Source organism: Oculina patagonica, chromosome 6 (genome assembly GCF_052425735.1).
Source record: "Oculina patagonica isolate OP01 chromosome 6, crgOcupat, whole genome shotgun sequence".
Taxonomy (NCBI): Eukaryota; Metazoa; Cnidaria; class Anthozoa; order Scleractinia; family Oculinidae; genus Oculina; species Oculina patagonica.
In genome coordinates, this window is record NC_135763.1 from 14283308 (window position 1) to 14303955 (window position 20648).

The following is a 20648-nucleotide window of genomic DNA, read 5'->3' on the forward strand; positions in this document are numbered from 1 at the left end:
GGAACTACGTTACGAAGTAACGTTGCGAGTTAGACAATCAAATTGCGAACTTCGGATCAAACTTCCCAAACTTTGCCGACTGAACTTCTGAACTTCCCAAGTTTGCAAGTTGAGGAGGAACGAGACACGTTACAAAGTGGTGGCAGAAATATTTCAGCGATTCTAACTGCTCGAGTTTCAAAATAGTTGTTTGAACAAGCACGGCGTCGGTATCAACGTTCTGACCCACAGTAAGTATAAGGATTACATATACCGTCCGTTGCATCACGTCCTGACATAAAAAAAACATGTTCAAATTGGGTATCAAACATTGCATGATTTGCAATCAAGCTTTTAAGTTTGAAAACAACGTTGCGCGCGAGCGATCATGAAGTTGAACCAAAGTATTCATGATTGAACGCGTACGGTTCATAAATATATTTTACTAGTATTCTGTGGCAAAAACTCTTTAAAATATTTTTAACTGGCGCAGATTTTAAAAAACCCTTTTGTAGTTATGTTGACAGAAATGGTTTTGCTTCACTAAACCATCGGAAGAAAACACGTACCATAAAAATAGAATTGAGCCGTAAACGTGTCGCGACTTTTATAAATTCAAATTTGTCTGACTCTTTCGCATTTGTATAAAATTAATTTTACGTGAAGATCGGTAAAGCCGTACAGTTTCATTCAGTTTACAAACGCAGAAGAGTTGACATTGAAGTTAAAGCCTCACAAAAATTTTAAAGATGTATTTGCTGTATATAAAAAGTTAAATTTGACCAAATTTCAGCCGACGTAAAATTTATTTATCGCAGATCGCTCATGCGAAACGACGTCAGACTCTTCAACTTCAACCAAATATTTTGTAACTCTAGCCACTGGAATCGCTGGAACGTTACCGCTGCTGCCATGTTTTCTTCACCTGAATTTCCGACATGAACACGACTTTCGAGCAATATGTCTTGTTCCTCCTCAACTTGCAAACTTGGGAAGTTTAGCCGGACCAAAGTTGGGGAGTTTGTTCCGAAGTTCGTAATTTGATTGTTTAACCCGCAAAGTAATTGGCTTCTTTGTAACGTAGTTCCCCCCAAAAAAAAAAACACGCAATTTTTTAAAAACACGCGACTTTTTTCAAAACCCGCGACTTTTTCAAAACCCGCGACTTTAAAACCCGCGACACGCGACTTGAAACCCGCGACCCGCGACACGCGACCATTAGGGAAACTCCATAAGGCACGTCTGTTGCATGCTATGTTGCCTAATGATAATAACGATTAGCAAACACAGTGATCCACACTAAAAGTCGACTCTCTGAAGTACAGTGAGAACGGCTTGTAAAGATTTAGTCCATGAATTTGAATGTTGCTTGCTTCAATTCCGTTGCTGTATTGTTAAATTTGTCTACTGAATACCAGTGAGAGTTTGTGTAACCACCATGTGCGATGACTTGGCATAGTGAATACCTTTTACTTTTTTCCTGCATTGTTGTGAAGTAACAGTGATTTGTTCACCAGAATAAGGCCAAAAGAAGCCCAAAAAGCACTGTCTACACTTTCAGATCCAGATGTGAAGTCCTTGCGAGGGACAATAAGGGGGAGGCTTATCAGGTTCTGCACCATGGTACTTCCCTTTAGTGTGTTGTAAAGGCAACTTGAATGAATTTATTGAAATGTACTTTTGGTGTCCCTAATTGTTCTCAATTTAAAATTACTTATCCTGAACTATATCAGTGACGGGAACATTTTGGCGGGTAAGGTCTTCTGTTGTTGCCCTTATCATAAAAAAATACTATAACAGAACTCTTCCGACCAATGCAAGCTACGGTTTCAACCCCAAAAAATCTTTAGCATCCCCATTTGTTGCCACTTTTCCAGCAACAAATCTTCTTTTTCCTGATGGCGATGAGCCAGGTGCAGACTGGTTTTTGTCTTTCATAAAGAGCCAAACTTTAATGCCTTCCTCTAGATTCTAATTCTGGTGTGCTTCCAGTTTTGATGCATTTTCTCCCATCAGCTAGTCCATCATGAGCATATCAGCCAGGGCTAACACTGTGTTCAACATACAGTTCAGACCAGTAGTGTGCCCTTGCTTGATTGACTATGATAAATTAACCCAGTAAGTTTGTATTTCCCTTGGAACACATCAAACCCTTGGTCAACTTGGTGAAGCATCAGCCTTAAAAAGTTCAAATATAATACGTTTTGTAATTGTTTTTATAGTTGTAGTTCAAAGTGTGGGTTTATTGCATTTTTACATCATTTCCAACTTGAAAGACATGATCACATGTGCCTGCAAGACAGGAGTATCCACTACTCATAGCTTGTCGTTTAAAGTTTTTTTTTTACTAAACTTACAGACATTTTTTGATGTATTTGATGTAAGGGATTAATGTGGTCTTTAGGAATTGTTTTAACCACTATTATTTTCAAAGTTCTGCTACATTGCTTCCTAATTGTGAATTTGTGCCCACTGAATTTTGAACATTTCCTTGACACTGATGTGTTAAAGCTAAAGAATTTTCGTTCCTCTTGGCCCATGTAGTAATTTAATAAATGCATACTGCGCTTTAAGACTACATTGGTTACCAAGTCTATAGTATATGCGACCATTACATGTTTCATTTTGTAGCAACAACCACAAAGCCATCTTACTCAATCTCATGGTATTTACCACTGCAATATTGAGAGTCCATACAGATTTTAAGGCTCATAGTGCTTTGGTCTGTTGTGTGTGTGTTGGTGAAGGTGATAAAAACTCCGGATTTCTGTTATAACAAATTAAAAAGGCATCTTGATGACAGGAGTTTTAAACATTGTTTAAACCTTAACATATGAATTAAATAACAATGAAACTTGTGGCTGGTCATGACTAGTTGACTGTTGTTTAGTTGTAGTATTACCATTCAAACTAAGGGTTTTAAGCAGCTCTCTTATTTTTCTTAATGCACTTGGTTTGGTTGCAAATGATATTAGTATACTTTCAGAAAGCTTCTGAAGCAAGTAGCTACACTTAAACCATTATACACTCTTTGTTAGTGTTTACTTGTTTTAATTATCTGCTGGTTTGGGAGCAACAAATTCATCTGTGCCAGGGCTGCAAAATTGCCTAATTTCCTGAAAGAGATAATTTGTGTGCGTTCTATCAAGGCCATTTGGCAAATAGTCGAGGGAAGCGGTAATGCTGATGTCTTATTGGAAACATATTTAAGGATTTGGTATTCTGTCTCCCAGGAATCGACATATTCATGACAAAGAACTACAACTGGGTGTTTTTTAGAGAATCTAAAATGATGGTATTTGCCAGGAATTTACTTGAAACAATGTTCAAAATGAGAGACCCAATCATACACTGGCACCATGCCACGACAGTGCCGTCATGAAAACCGCACAGTTAAGACACATTTACACCTGTGACAGTCGTGCTGTCAACACACTGCATCAGGTCAAACAGGGAGGACACAGGTTCGTCTGAAGGACTGCTTGGGCAGACCAAAACTCCAATCAGGACTAAATTTTGTGTGTCCAGCAATTAAAAAAAAAATATGTATTAAGAATAGATTGGTGGAACCACACAATACCCACCAGCAATAGTACCAAATGACATAATTACTTTTGTTTTGTCTGTCACAGTTGTCTGCATAAATGTGCACGTCTGTTTTTCCAGCACCCTAAATAGTAAAGAAATCATGAACATAGCTAATAGTGGCATTGGCCCCTTCGCCCATCATTACTGCTTCGTCAATTAGGCAGTACCTGTTGAGCATAATCATAAGAGTAATGAACCCTTCCTCTAAATGAGCACGCCTGCTGTTGTTTCAGGAGATCAACATCAGTGTTTTCAAAAGTCTCCTTGCAACAATTTACCGAATCCTTGTAGAAGTCCCTCTCCTTCATAGCCTTAGTAATGTGTCCATTTTGTTGTTCAAGTAAACTTTTCTTCTCCACTTTACTGACGTTGGCATTTCTGAATATCTTAGTGTTATTCATGCACTTGGCAAGTGATGCAAAGGTCAGTCGCTGGAGTCATAAATATAAAATTAACCTTCTCTTGAAAAAAGTTGGTCCTTGAGCGTTGCATACCAGATGAAGTTTTCGTCTGACTGTGAATCGTAGTCATAATCACGAGATGAAGTTCAGCTGATGAACATCGAATGCACTGCGCTCGATGTTCTATGATATCTTGAAAATCTAGTGATTTACTGCAAGGTCCTCTGTTTCTACCGTAAGTAAACACCCATAGTCACGCTCTTGAAATGTCTTCGTCTAGGAATGATGACTCGATCGAAGAGGGACCTTTTCAGTGGTATCTATTTGGTATCTGTTTGTTCTAGGTCAAATTCATTATCACTGGACTCTGAGGCTACCAACCGCCACATTCGCGGGATTTTAGTCATATCCTGTACGCAAATGTGTAGGTCTTTTTCCTGTTCACACACTAGTTGGAACGTGATTTATACTCTTTAGTATAGGTATAAAGTAAGTTCCTTTATGTATCTTGTTCAAACTCCCATAGAGCACAACATACATAAACGCACTTTATAGATTTTTGAAGATATTCTTTGTTGTTTTAACAGCTATTTCCATTTTTATTATTACAATCTTGTAAATATTCTTGTAATTATATTTAATTAATGGTCAATCACGCCATGAGTTGAAATTGATGTGTGCTGAGATTATAGTGAAATTAATCTGGAGCAGAGGGGAATTTTGTGCCCTTTCCAAGTCACGTATCTTTAAACCAGCAGTAATTTCCTAAGCAAGTAATGCCTCTTTCTTTCCTCTGACGATCTTTTTGCTCTCTTTCTCTTTGTTCAACTTCTGGCTGTTCCTTTAGTCTCTTTTCATCCTCCTTTTTTTGCCTTTCTCTTTCCTCCTTTTGTAATCGTTCTTCTCATTATTGCCTCCAGCTTCATCACTTCCTGTTTTTGGGCTTTCAGAAGTCTTCCACTTTCATTTCTTTCTCCTTCCCTTCTAACGCTCATCTTCGGCCTTCTTTGCATTTTGCGCTTTCAAAAGATTGAAGAGCCTCAGTAGACTTCCTCACGGTTTTCACTGTTGAGCCATGTTTCGATGCCTTGGCTTGAGTCTTTTTCAATTGATCTGTGGGTGGCTGTACCATTTTTAAGATTTTAGCCTGTGAATGAATGACTTGTGAATGACTGATAGTGAAGTATAGAACAATAATTTACTGATGAAGAATAGTCGGCAGCCTAATATAATAAGAAATCCATACAAACCAAGGACAGATATTGCCTATTGTACTTGAAATGACAATAATAATAATATAATGTTTATTGGAAACTCATTGCAGTAATAACTGAATTACAGAGTAAAATACAAGGTATAAATAAAATAGGGCCCCAATGGGTCCATGTGTTTTGCTGCTAGAGCAAAGTCTTAGGGAACATGTTGATGAAAGACAAGTGAGTCGAGATTGAAATCCAACGTCTTTTATTGTCTGTCACTTGTGTGCAGGTTAATAATTGCACTATATTGTAGTCACTTTGTGTTAATTCAATCCTGATAATTTTACTGATCAATGTTATGTTGAAATCAAAGACAGCAAACATAATTTAATTACTAGTAAGTTAACGTAATGTCTGACATGATTGTCTCTTTGATAAAAAACAGAAACTCTTAACATTATAAAAAAATCTCAATGAACTCAATGTGATTCTTTTAGTGGCGTTATCTCACTGGTTACCGTTAGTTGTATTTGGAATCATTGTCACAATGGTAGCGTTTTAACAACAACGAAAAAGACAGAATCTATTGACCTTATAAGAACTCAATGTGATATATTTATTAGTGACAAGACAGTGGTTCTTTAACCACTTTCACCCAAATTAAACACTGGAACAACTAACTCTTAACAAACTTGTTGTGTCACCCTGAGTTAAATATGCAAAATTCAGAAATTATAAATAATCGCACGCGCACCGGCGTACAACAACAGAAAGACGGCGTTGAACGTAACGCAAAGTTCATTTTGAAAGCGAAAGTTTACAAATAATTATTATCATTCGTCAGTCATCCCTTCACGCATGAACACTCGTCGAATTTCAGTGTCTTCACAACAAGATCGGAAGATCGATAAGGACCAATTTTTGATTCTGCGAAAGTTCGTTTTCTTAAAGTTTTAGAAATTTGTGAAGTTGGAGGATTCACTGAGGACTGCGTAGCCGAAGATGCAGTGGCTCGCTGGACATCAAATTCTATTTTTCCCGGCGTTTAATTAATCTTCACAAAATAAACATGTGGCGCCAGCCCGTCTGGCAGTCAAAAATTCATTTTTCAAAAAACTTTCCCTTTCCAGCTATTTTAGCGGGGCTTATACTATAGTACCTACCTGTCAGTCGTAGAAAAGCTGAAATTTAAGGATGAACTGTTTATTAAATGAAGACCGTATTATTTTTTAATAACTAGTAAACAAACTGGTCGCCACGCATTTAAACACGAACTGACGAATGTTGCATCTGATGCAGTGAATCTGGTGAATGAGAACTTCCTTTAATATTTCTTTGTTTTCGACGGTGTGCACCACTGAATAAGTTTCTTTCCCATTGTGATGTTACTAGTATTAATTCGTTTCTAGCTGTCTTTTATATAGCTCGAATACATCTACAATTAGCGGTGCAGCCTACCAGCATGGTATATTCCTTTCCAGCTGTCTTTGCGTGACAAGTTACACGTTCATACATTTTATTTTAAAATATGAATTTCAGAGTTAATACAGTACTAGTATGCTGTAGACAGTGTAGACAAGGTGAGGGTAAGTTTATTTTCAAAGCGAAAGTTTACAAACTGTGCACTAACCGGTCCTTTGGAGAAAATATTTATGACCTTCGGCGAGGTTCCAAGTCTTCGCTCTTTTCGTAAATGATGAAAACTGCAGAATAATTTTCTCATAAAACTGGAGTGGTCGCGCCACAGTTTGTTTTCTTTCCCAATGCGATATACTTTTAAATCGGTTTTCTGTTTTCCAACGTGTCCAACGTGGTTTGCGTTCGAATACTTTGGCCCGTAACTTCGAATGCGATCAGCGCTACGGTTCATTGGTTTCGATTTTGTTTGTTCATGGATTTGATTGACATCGGTAGTTCAGATTTCTCCTCTGTTACGGCACTTACACCTTACGGCACTTACACCTTACACCTTACGGCACAAACTTCAGCTCTCAATGTGTTTTGCTTGCAGCCATTGCGGCTGCAGCAAAACACAAACTATTAATTACAATATATATACAATATAAGGTTCTATTATAAACAAGCTAGTTCGAGATTTATAGCGAGAAGTGACGAAGTCCTGAGAATGCTTCGTTCTGCAAGACTTGATGGTGCTACGACTTGTGCCGGATCTTAAATTGCAGTCATCCCTAGAAATAGTGTAAGCTGAATTTTCAAACAAGCACAAGATGAAACTTAATCCTTCTAAATGCAACAAAATGTTGATCAATTTTATGAGTAAACACCCAAACGCCGTTTGATATGACTCCACCAGTTCCTACTATTTGATTGGTAGAAACGTTTCTTAGCAGATTTTACGACGTGTAGAACAACTCTAACAGTGACTGGTACTTGTCCCAGAAGGCCTTGGTTGTTGCCAGTTGGGAAACAGTGTTTCTCGGTTACTTAAAGAACCACTCTTCATATTTTTGGATATGTTTGTGACGTCATAAAGTAAAGCATTTAAGTTTTTAAACAACAAGAAAAGGCAAGAAATATTTTGTTCAAGTTAACTGCTGTGATAACACAAAAATGCAGGTTCAATACAAATAGTTCTGTGGTATAATTTAATTTTTTTTAATTTTCTTACCTGCCAAAAATTGTAATTTAATTTCCTATTTTTTTTGCTATGATAGGCCTGCCACTTGATGGTCACTTGACATTTTTCCCTGGAGAGTACCCTCCAAAGCTTCACTGGTGGACCCGCACCTTTTGGAAGTTTTTGGTTGGGAGCTCATAATTTAAAACAATGTGTTGTTGACAAGTTTTGCCATAATATTTTGATGTCAATAATACGTTTTTATATATTTTGCTTTTGTTTCCTGACTAAAATGTTCCACCTTAATGCTCCATTTTTCCTACTTAATGCACGGAAAATACTTTTGACACAAAGGGTTTATTAATTATTTTAACTGTTAACACTTACAAAAGTTTCGCAAGTAACAGTAACCACATATTCAAGGTCATATAAACAGCAAAAAAACATAATCTTCGAAATGATCTGCAAGGCTAAGTAAGGGAAGTAGTTGACTATCCCTAGAAAGTGATTAAAATATTCTAAGAAGTGTACTTGTTGATTGTTGAGTTATGTAGAAATGAAAAAAAAAGTAAATTTTTTTAATTAAACCATCATTCTCTGGGTGATAAGTTAACATGTTTACATTGCGAATTTGAATAATCCTGCAAGTTTCAGCTAGTAGTTTTAAAAGTAAGTCCTTTCCTCTATAAAGAAGGAGCACTTTAGAACCACCATTCTTAGCAATGATTTCATCAACCAACAGACGAGCAATTACAGAAGCTTCAGTATCGGAACTGCAAATGCCTCGCACCAAAAGGTTAGGTAATGGCTAAAAACAACAATGTACCTATTACCCTTCTTTGACGGTGGAAACGGGCCTAAAACATCAACAGCTACCCTTTCGAGTGCATTGCGGACAGAAATAGAAAAATAACGGTGGTCTCTTAGAGTTCTTTGGTAATTTTCTAATTAAGCAATCCTGACAAGACCACCAGTAGTGCTTAAGAGGGCGTCTTTCTTAAAAGCACCCACTCAATTTCGCTTAAAAAATAATTTTGCCTGAAACTCTGTCAACTGAAAGACATTACCAAGGCAAGAACTAAAACAGATATGGTTTGATTTGAAATGATATTCTGGCCGCGTTAGGAGCCATAAAATATTTTCCCTTGTCGGCGCCGGTCACAACGTCTCGAAAATTGAAAAATATGCACTTTACGTAACACTGTAAAATATTTATTTCGCATCATCTAGTCGCAAATTTTATATCAACTTGCTCATAAACCTTTCTAGTTTTACAAGACAGTCACAATTTGCCTCGATTATCCTGAAAAGGCAAAATCGAGCGTATTATGACCACTACTAATCGCCTTTGAGCAAAGGCTGTAAATTGGCTTCGATTTAGAGGCTATTTTTTAAATTTTGGGACCAACCTAATACTTCTAGCCTATCCAGCCGACAAGAGTAGTCGTTTATCTACAAATATGTGCAAAATCCCATGTACGTTTTCAATATTTCAAAAATTATGACCGTTTTTATCAGCACATGTACCAGCATTTTCGATTTTTCGCCTATATTAAAATCGACTTCTCTCGAGCAGATTTTGACACACATACAGCCTACCTGCTTCTCATCTCGGCTTATGTCCAACGTTAGACGGTTAACAATCCCCAGATTGCTAAATCTCATAATAACTCCAGCAAATTGGTAGGTATTGCCTTCAAAACTTGAGCACCACGGCATCTATCGAGTCCCTTGTTAGCGAGCGAAAGCCCGAATCCAAGGCTATATTTCGCACTAAATACCCCATTAAACACCGTTTCAGAGCCGTATTTCTTCGAGAATCAGACAAAAGACCCTCCGAGACTGGTATTTAGAGAACATAGCCGTGATTTGAGGTCTTAAATTCCGAAGAAACATCACCATTTACAGTGTACATCTTGACAATCGATACTGTGTGATGCTGTTTCCGCAGAGGTCCGCATAAATGGGGAGACCGCTGCTCGCCTGTGCCAACAACCACGTCTAAATGTTACCATATTTTTTTTAAATCAAAATTTGGAAAGCAATTTCGAGTTTTAAAGAAATCAATCCTATAAATAAATAAACAAACACGAAGCCTCGTGCCAAATGGCCCATACTGTCACAGCTTATCCCGGTTTCGATAGCATTGAGCGGCTAGGAATATTTCTACTCCCTCCTGGATGGAATTCTAGTCCATCGCAGTTCCCCACCCCCCGGCCCTCCCAGCATTATTTTGCCGGTACCTATTTATACAGCTGGGTGGGTAGAGGCGCTATGAGAGTAAAGTGTCTTACTCAAGAATAGTACAACACAGTAACCCTGGCCAGGGATCGAACCCGGACAGTTCGATCTGGAGTCCGGCCGGCGCGCTAACAAATAGGCCACCGCGCCTCCCATATGAATAAATAAATAAATAAATAAATAAATAAATATCATTCGCCGTCTGTAAGATATAGCATTTTGAATTTCGGAGTTTCACGCCACACAAGACTTTAGATGGCCGCCAGAAAGCTGCCACGTTTTCTTAAAAAAAATTGCCTTATCCTGACATTTTTAATACTCTGGACAATTTTTGACGGATAACTAGAGTACGGAATAACGTGCAGATCTGAGGATGGGCCCTAAGCAAACCGAGGAGCAACGTTAGATTTTCGCCGAAGGTTAAAGAACACCTTACGGCACGGTTTACTCTAGGAGAAAGAACTGGGCGAAAGGCGCACCCTTCCCAAAATGTCGCCAGATGACGAGAAAGATGTCCAATGCCTCCAGGAAAATACCCGTTAACCTGGTAGACCAGGTTAACAGAGAAATCAACGTCTCCCATCCCATCTGCTACGACACGTATGACTTCTGTGAGTGTTACTACAGCAACACGCTTCAAAAATTCAATGTGGTCATGCTGAAAGCCACCTGTAGCCACTTTGGGATTCCTGTAAAATCAAAAGAAAAAAAGAAAATTCTGATAGACAAGCTGACGGACATGATCCGTGAATATGAATGTGTTTCTGACTAAAACAATGTTAAACATCCCATAAGAGTAACAGACAGTCGTTGAGTAGTCTTGGCTTCATGCCTAAACGCAGCTGTGCTTTCATTACGTTAAGTCCTCTCATCCCTCTCATCAAAACATAATGTTAAGGTAGGCAGGCAGGCTAAGAATACCTGTACCATCACATCCTATAGGTGGTTTTCACTGTCATGCCGCGAAAAATAAAACCAAAACTATTGAGTAAAAAAAATCAAGAATATTACAGATTGTAGAAGACTACTATATAAACTACCGTTACTTGTCCAAGTTTCAGAGCTTTACATTATTCCGTACTCTAGTTATCCGTAAAAATGTTTCACGCAAATTTGGAGAGCACAGACACTGATCTGGCATTAAATTCTGCTACAAATCAGAACACCATCACGAAAAAGGAAACATTCAAATAAACACTTTCCGCAAAACCTCGACGCTAAACTGTCCAGAGAATTAAAAATGGCAGGATGAGGCAATTTTTATTTATTTATTTATTTATTTATTTATTTATTTATTCATTCATATGGGAGGCGCGGTGGCCTATTTGTTAGCGCGCCGGCCGGACTCCAGATCGAACTGTCCGGGTTCGATTCCTGGCCAGAGTTACTGTGTTGTACTATTCTTGAGTAAGACACTTTACTCTCATAGCGCCTCTACCCACCCAGCTGTATAAATAGGTACCGGCAAAATAATGCTGGGAGGGCCGGGGGGTGGGGAACTGCGATGGACTAGAATTCCATCCAGGAGGGAGTAGAAATATTCCTAGCCGCTTAATGCTATCGAGACCGGGATAAGCTGTGACAGTATGGGCCATTTGGCACGAGGCTTCGTGTTTGTTTATTTATTTATAGGATTGATTTCTTTAAAACTCGAAATTGCTTTCCAAATTTTGATTTAAAAAAATATGGTAACATTTAGCCGTGGTTGTTGGCACAGGCGAGCAGCGGTCTCCCCATTTATGCGGACCTCTGCGGAAACAGCATCACACAGTATCGATTGTCGAGATGTACACTGTAAATGGTGTTGTTTCTTCGGAATTTAAGACCTCAAATCACGGCTATGTTCTCTAAATACCAGTCTCGGAGGGTCTTTTGTCTGATTCTCGAAGAAATACGGCTCTGAAACGGCTCTGAAATTGGTATTCTGTCTCCCAGGAATCGACATATTCATGACAAAGAACTACAACTGGGTGTTTTTTAGAGAATCTAAAATGATGGTATTTGCCAGGAATTTACTTGAAACAATGTTCAAAATGAGAGACCCAATCATACACTGGCACCATGCCACGACAGTGCCGTCATGAAAACCGCACAGTTAAGACACATTTACACCTGTGACAGTCGTGCTGTCAACACACTGCATCAGGTCAAACAGGGAGGACACAGGTTCGTCTGAAGGACTGCTTGGGCAGACCAAAACTCCAATCAGGACTAAATTTTGTGTGTCCAGCAATTAAAAAAAAAATATGTATTAAGAATAGATTGGTGGAACCACACAATACCCACCAGCAATAGTACCAAATGACATAATTACTTTTGTTTTGTCTGTCACAGTTGTCTGCATAAATGTGCACGTCTGTTTTTCCAGCACCCTAAATAGTAAAGAAATCATGAACATAGCTAATAGTGGCATTGGCCCCTTCGCCCATCATTACTGCTTCGTCAATTAGGCAGTACCTGTTGAGCATAATCATAAGAGTAATGAACCCTTCCTCTAAATGAGCACGCCTGCTGTTGTTTCAGGAGATCAACATCAGTGTTTTCAAAAGTCTCCTTGCAACAATTTACCGAATCCTTGTAGAAGTCCCTCTCCTTCATAGCCTTAGTAATGTGTCCATTTTGTTGTTCAAGTAAACTTTTCTTCTCCACTTTACTGACGTTGGCATTTCTGAATATCTTAGTGTTATTCATGCACTTGGCAAGTGATGCAAAGGTCAGTCGCTGGAGTCATAAATATAAAATTAACCTTCTCTTGAAAAAAGTTGGTCCTTGAGCGTTGCATACCAGATGAAGTTTTCGTCTGACTGTGAATCGTAGTCATAATCACGAGATGAAGTTCAGCTGATGAACATCGAATGCACTGCGCTCGATGTTCTATGATATCTTGAAAATCTAGTGATTTACTGCAAGGTCCTCTGTTTCTACCGTAAGTAAACACCCATAGTCACGCTCTTGAAATGTCTTCGTCTAGGAATGATGACTCGATCGAAGAGGGACCTTTTCAGTGGTATCTATTTGGTATCTGTTTGTTCTAGGTCAAATTCATTATCACTGGACTCTGAGGCTACCAACCGCCACATTCGCGGGATTTTAGTCATATCCTGTACGCAAATGTGTAGGTCTTTTTCCTGTTCACACACTAGTTGGAACGTGATTTATACTCTTTAGTATAGGTATAAAGTAAGTTCCTTTATGTATCTTGTTCAAACTCCCATAGAGCACAACATACATAAACGCACTTTATAGATTTTTGAAGATATTCTTTGTTGTTTTAACAGCTATTTCCATTTTTATTATTACAATCTTGTAAATATTCTTGTAATTATATTTAATTAATGGTCAATCACGCCATGAGTTGAAATTGATGTGTGCTGAGATTATAGTGAAATTAATCTGGAGCAGAGGGGAATTTTGTGCCCTTTCCAAGTCACGTATCTTTAAACCAGCAGTAATTTCCTAAGCAAGTAATGCCTCTTTCTTTCCTCTGACGATCTTTTTGCTCTCTTTCTCTTTGTTCAACTTCTGGCTGTTCCTTTAGTCTCTTTTCATCCTCCTTTTTTTGCCTTTCTCTTTCCTCCTTTTGTAATCGTTCTTCTCATTATTGCATCCAGCTTCATCACTTCCTGTTTTTGGGCTTTCAGAAGTCTTCCACTTTCATTTCTTTCTCCTTCCCTTCTAACGCTCATCTTCGGCCTTCTTTGCATTTTGCGCTTTCAAAAGATTGAAGAGCCTCAGTAGACCTCCTCACGGTTTTTACTGTTGAGCCATGTTTCGATGCCTTGGCTTGAGTCTTTTTCAATTGATCTATGGGTGGTTTTACCATTTTTAAGATTTTAGCCTGTGAATGACTGATAATGAAGTATAGAACAATAATTTACTGATGAAGAATAGTCAGCAGCCTAATATAATAAGAAATCCATACAAACCAAGGACAGATATTGCCTATTGTACTTGAAATGACAACAATAATAATATAATGTTTAATGGAAACTCATTGCAGTAATGACTGAATTACAGAGTAAAATACAAGGTGTTACATATAAACTATTAATTACAATATAGATATAATATAAGGTTCTATTATAAACAAGCTAGTTCGAGATTAATAGTGAAAAGTGACGAAGTCCTGAGAACGCTTCGCTCTGCAAGACTTGATGGTGCTACGACTTGTGCCGGATCTTAAATTGCAGTCATCCCTAGAAATAGTGTAAGCTTGCTTAACTTTGCTGCCAACGATAGTTTTGAGTTTTCAAACGAGCAAAACAAAATGTTGATCAATTTGTATATGTAATTGGACTACATGCTGTCCAATTTGGAGATAATTGGATGAGAAAAATTCCGAGGACAGCCAATTTGGCTGTTCAAGGAATTTTTCGAGTCCAATTATCTCCAAATTGGACAAGCATGTAGTCCTGTTACTTATTAATTATATAGCATCCTTAAACAAGTGAACCTGGCAAATCTTTGACCCCCAAAAAGAAAAAATATATATACAACATTTCTTTCCATTTAATTTAATTTTTTTTTATTTTTATCTGCAGCATCATGTGTGACCCTAATTAAATTAGAGCAAACAGGAAAATATGAAAATGTTCCATTGAGAACTGTTGATCATGCTTATTTAAACATAGAATTAAAAAATTGACTGAAAAAAAAATGATTCATTTGGATCAAGAATGATATAAAATTTTCAAATGTACCATTTGACACAAAATCAAATGGAGTCTATAAAATATTCAACAGCAAATTCAAGGCTGTACATATTCAATATATTTTAAGGCAGTTTTTACTGTAGAAATTTAAAAACAAATAATATTAAACCTGACAACATTTAAATATGATCACACTGCAAAAGTTTGGCAGAAACAAGGCAATGTTGTAAAAACCTTTATAAAATAAGGTGTTTAAAATAGCAAATTGTATGCTGAACTTAATCCACATAATTGAAGTCACAACTTTCTGATCTGCTGAAGATTAATCCTCATCAGAATCTGATAGCACTCTCAGCATCTACCAGGGCTTTCTGGGACTTGGTGACACACTGGGGGGCACTGTAGATGGCCCAGGCATACCAGGGGCCCCAAATCCACCGTAGAAATTAACAGTTCCAGTGAAGTTGTTGTTCACAACAGTATTATGCAACTGAAGGGGAGGCTTGTTATTGGGCCCTTCATTAGGCTTATTTCCACTTAGAATATATGAGAGCTGCCTGCATTGATTCTCGTCGTCCCCTTCATACGAGTTGAGGCTGGTAATACTGCGGTGCCCAGTTACATCAATTATCTGGTCTCGGGGAACACCAGTACTTTTAAGCTTCTGTACGCACGTCTGGCGGCTTGAGTGGTTGGTGAATTTTTTCCTGTGGAAGCTGACAAGCCAGACCTCTTCGCCATGGATCTCATGATTTCCCCAATTCTTGTGTTCCCACATTCACTGTCGGCTGAACCACACTTCCCCCTTTGGCTTGGATATGGTGGTGAGGTAAAATGCACCATTGGTTTTCATGTCAGGAGGTCGTCTGTGTTTGAATAAAAATACTTATTTATGATCTACTGGGTAGACAAGTTCGAATTCTGGCATTTCAAAAGTCTGAAATATTTACACAGAGGAAAGAAATGGAAAAATTATTTGACGAGGTATTTTTAAAATTACATAATTTTTCTCCCAGACTTATCAATACAACAAATTTTAATTAAAAAATCCTAATAAGAAAATAACAGCAGGAAAAATATTCCATTAAATAAAAAGAGAGGTATATGCTTCTGATTAAGGCCAACTAATTTTGATAAAGGACATTGTAAACATTGGACCATGCAGGTAGTGTTTCGATCGAATCACAGTGTGGCAACTAGGGTTTTTGTCATAGTTATGCTTCGCTATGCAGTAATTTATCAAAAGCGAAATTATATATCCCTAAATTGATTTAATTAACAACAACAATTACCTTTTAATCATCTCCTCAAACAACATGACAGGACATTTTTCATCCCCTGTTGCGAACATTTTGGGATGGATGGCCCTCTGCTTGACCCTCAGGCTTCCTTGCCTTGTTTTGGTCGGACCCTCACTAAATTTGACGTACTTTACACTGTTGTCTGGACTTGTAATTATTTGAAAGTCCTCGATTTGCATCGAGTAGTGTTCTTGTCGTCCGCACAGCCTAAAGTGCTCCTTCAAATTCTTGAAGTTCACGTTAACTAACGTTTGTGCAGAGTGTTTTCCAAGCTCCCCAGCCTGCCATAGAAACTCTTCATCCTCTTTGCTCAGGGCGTTTGCTGCATTTTTCTTTTTACCGAACGCATTCTCCCGAAGTTGCTGTCTCGACTTGGCGAATTTTTAGTCGCCAAGGACGCTGTAATTCCGGCCGCTGTTCTTTAGGTGCCGGTCCAAGGAGCCTTGCATAACAGCAAGGCTATCAGGCTCGTATTCTTCTCCGCTTTTCTTCCTAATCTTGGCATAAAACTGGCAAAGGACGTCGTCAAGCTCGTCTTCGGGGATGTCCTCAAGCTTTCTCAATTCGCTTCGCTCCGTACGCCACAGGTCAAACACTTTAACCCAGTTGTTGGTGCTTTTTTGAGTGTTCTTGTTTTGGTTATTCTCCCTCATCTCGACCAAATCCGTAGGTCCAATCTCTGGAAACCTACATGTAGAAGGCAGAGAAGGCTCCATTCCAAAGTTTGGGAGTCCAAAAAGGTCGATAGAAAAGTCGGGAAAGTCGGCCATTATCAAAACAATCCTCGGTCGGTGAAGTGACTTTTGATGGTAGTGATAATAGCCGCATGCTGATTGGCATGTACTCTGTTCCCTTTTTTTCGTGACATTTGATTGGTTGTTGGAAAGTATTCAAATTTTTCTTTAATTGGACAGTTTTCTCAAAACTGAGCAAAACCCTTAAACAGAAAGTGTCCAATTTATTTTAAATTTGGACAGCTGTAAAAAATTAACAAAAAATCTATCTGTTGGCAATATAGGATTTACTGACAGCTATATAATTATATGAGTAAACACCCAAACGCCGTTTGATGACTCCACCAGTTCCTACTATTTGATTGGCAGAAACGTTTCTTAGCAGATTTTACGACAAGTGTAGAACAACTCTAACAGTGGCTGGTACTTGTCCCAGAAGGCCTTGGCTGTTGCCAGTTGGGAAACAATGTTTCTCGGTCACTTAAAGAACAACTTTTCATATTTTTGGATATGTTTGTGACCTCATAAAGTAAAGCATTTAAGTTTTTAAACAACAGAAAAGGCAAGAAATATTTTGTTCAAGTTAACTGCTGTGATAACACAAAAATGCAGGTTTAATCGAAGAGTTCTGTGGTATAATATATATTTTTTAATTTCCTTACCTGCAAACAAATAGTAATGTAATTTACTATTTTTTTTTCTATGATAGGCCTGCCACTTGATGGTCACTTGACTTTTTTTCCCTGGAGAGTACTCTCCAAAGCTTCACTGGTGGATCCGCACCTTTTGGAAGTTTTTGATATTTTTTGGTTGGGAGCTTATAATTTAAAACAATGTGTTGTTGACAAGTTTTGGTTACAGCTGCCATAATATTTTGATGTCAATAATACGTTTTTATATATTTTGCTTTTGTTTCCTGACTAAAATGTTTCACCTTAATGCTCCATTTTTCCTACTTAAATGCACGGAAAATACTTATGACACAAAGGGTTTATTAATTATTTTAACTGTTAACACTTACGAAAGTTTTGCAAGTAACAGCAACCACATATTCAAGGTCATAACAACAGCAAAAAAAAACATAATCCTCGAAATTATTTGCAAGGCTAAGTAAGGAAAGTAGTTGACTATCCCTAGAAATTAATTAAAATCTTCTAAGAAGTGTTCTTGTTGATTGTTGAATTTTGTAGAAATGAAAAAAAAAAACCTCTTTCAGATGCCAACAGGCATAGAGTAGAGTAAACTTTTTCAATTAAACCATCATTCTCTGGGTGATAAGTTAACATGTTTACATTGCAAATTTGAAAAATCCTGCAAGTTTCAGCTAGTAGTTTTAAAAGTAAGTTCTTTCCTCTAAAACAAAAGCAGCACTTTAGAACCACATTCTTAGCAATGATTTCATCAACCAACAGGCGAGCAATTACAGAAGCTTCAGTATCAAAACTGCAAATGCCTCGCACCAAAAGGTTAGATAATGGCTAAAAACTGTTGTAAATGTTTCTTTGGTTTCTAAGACTGTGCTTGCAAACAAAACAAACATGCGCAAGAGATTCAATCAGCGTTGATTCGGCACTTTCCATGGAAGAATGAAGTGCTCTACCAGCACATGCCTTCATTAATCGTGCAGGGAAAACTAAGTACTCTTTGAAAAGCAAAGAGGTATTTGGAGAATGATTTAGATGAATTAAAAGGCATGCTATTTCTGTTGATAAAAAATGTAGTCGCGAATGTCCTGTCTGGGAAGCAGTTTTGGTCTCGAGGCCCTTTTGTATTCCCTTAGGTGATAGGTGATTACCTATCATGACCTTTCTACCATGTTCGTCCCTTACCATGAAAAATTTTTGAAGCCATTTTCAATAAAACACAGTTTCTTTCCTTGAGAAAACGATGATGTTCCTGCATGGTATGCGCTTTACTGACTCCTGAAGCTTGCTCTCTTTCACTTCTTTTAGAAGCCGAAAGGGTTCTGAGTTCTTTGGCTCAGCTTGGATTGACAGAAAACAGAAGCAGCAACATTGTGACGTCTATATGCAGTCGTGCCTTGATAGCACCTGAGGCCCCTTCCTACTTACTGAACAGTTTTCTAACAGTTTGAAAGCAGTTTCACAATTGGCATGCTTTTTTCAAAGACTTGCACCTTCTCCAACTGACTTCGCAATGCATGAAGTTGGTGGACAGCCTCTACATCTTTTTAGTCCTTACGGCTCTGATCTAAGTGAATATACTTGGCAGAAATTAAAAGCGAGTGAATATAGTGAGCGGCTGTGGACTTCTGGACCACCTTTTGGTTTGCAAGTAATGCAACAATGATTCTACCAATGCCATGTCATCTACTAGGGCCAGTGCAGGTTTCCGATTTAACTCCTTCAAGGTGCAACTAAAGAATGTGACAAGTCGTTCCATGTGCTTCGCCCAAGTTGAATCAGTCATCATGGGTGTGCGTCTCCTGTAGTTAAGTATAGAAAGTTTTCATCTCATTTATTTCCATGATGACAGTTTTGAACGGGATGCAGTCTTATTTTCGTTTCTTCAACAGCAGAGCAACCTTGTTGCCATTTTCTTCATGTGGAAAGTTGCCTTTGACATGTGACCCAACGCTGTCTTCGTCTTCGTCACCGTCATAGCTCGAACATTCTTCTTCCTGTGGTGGAAATTCTGACTCATCCTCGTTTCCACTTTCAGCACACTCTGGGATTTCAAGAGCCTCGGTCAAAAAAAGGTTTTTTGCTTGCGACACTAGCAGCAGTTGGGTGTGTTGGTTTCGTGATCTCGTCAATCGAAAACCTGTTTTTTTTTGCCTTTTTCTGGCAATCTATTTTGACTAAAGACACTGTCAAAAAGGAAAGCTGATAATTTGCTAAGCCTTGCCTGTCGACTGATCCCTTTTAACTTTCATAACAGCACTATTGCATTCAGTTGTCTTAAAATGGACCCTATTCTCAAATGGAATAGAACTACAACTTTCAATAAACTTTGTGCTTTCATTTTAAGCACGTGATTGGTGATTAGCTTGCAGTACTAATACGTCTCGCTTAGTAATTAGTGAAATTACTTTATAACTAGCTAGTTGTGGTCTGGCCTTTCTGACCTTCTTTTGAATGTTTGTAGGGCATCTGACTAGATAAATTCGTAATGCTTGCATGAAGGATTTTATTGTTTGTCTCGGCGTTCCACTGAAGACTTTCTTGCATACTTCTATGAAAGCATGGTACATCTTGCCATCGTTGTCTAACACTGTAAACAATGTTTCGATCGGGTCGCTGCTCTCTCGGTCAACAGTAGCATAGGGTGCGTCCTCAGTTACCTAATAATTGTAAGTAAAAATGCTACCGAATAAGCACTTAAGCCATTTGCAAACATTTGTTTTAAATAAATTCTCAAGCCTTGAGAAAATGAATATGTAATGTGAATGAAAATAACTGGATCTCTGCCGACCTCAAACCTGATGGAGAGCAAGTTTAAATCACCGACTTTGAACTGTCGCCCAAATTTAAAGCAACCAAATTAAATGGCTGTGGTTTGAAATATGCTTGAGAATCTCTAATGTTCTCAAACTGACCCTTGTTGAGATAGGGGGTCGAGGGGTGAGGGAGGGGTACACTCACACGAGTCCATGTACCTGTTACATTTAAATTAATTTTCGTCCAAATACACAACTGTTCATAACTTTTGACAAAGCGATTTGGGTTAGGGATTTTTCTTTAATCAACATGACGCTTAAACACTTCAGCCATTTAACAGATCGATTTCCACACCAAAATTAATTCGATTTGTAAAAAGAAATAAATAGGTGAATAAATAAATAAACAAGACGCCTAAAGCTTAATGCTTAAAACCGGGCGGTTGATGTTTAACAAGTACAGCAAAAACTTTTAAAATACCATTTAATTTATATTGAGTAACACGCAAGTCTGTGGATTGCTTGTCCATGCTTGGACAAATACCTGCTTAGGCTTTCAAATTTTTATTTTTCTT

General features: G+C 38.1%; 1 protein-coding gene and 2 long non-coding RNA genes across 3 annotated transcripts in view; 1 reads left to right on the forward strand and 2 right to left on the reverse strand.

Moving 5' to 3' along the window:
- The window catches only part of LOC144657399 (uncharacterized), a 65519-nt gene extending 57506 nt beyond the window's left edge, over positions 1 to 8013 (forward strand). The window contains exon 4 of the long non-coding RNA XR_013571517.1: positions 7843 to 8013. This is a non-coding gene — a long non-coding RNA (uncharacterized LOC144657399). The remainder of the gene's footprint in view (positions 1 to 7842) is intronic.
- LOC144657375 (putative G-protein coupled receptor 45) overlaps positions 1 to 20648 on the reverse strand; it is a 287434-nt gene that overhangs the window by 151818 nt on the left and 114968 nt on the right. The gene's annotated exons all lie outside the window — the stretch shown is intronic.
- On the reverse strand, positions 14254 to 16243 carry LOC144657111 (uncharacterized). Its single transcript, XR_013571465.1, has 2 exons — positions 15931 to 16243; positions 14254 to 15504 (listed from the first exon to the last, which is right to left on the reverse strand). It is a non-coding gene; the product is annotated as an uncharacterized LOC144657111 (long non-coding RNA).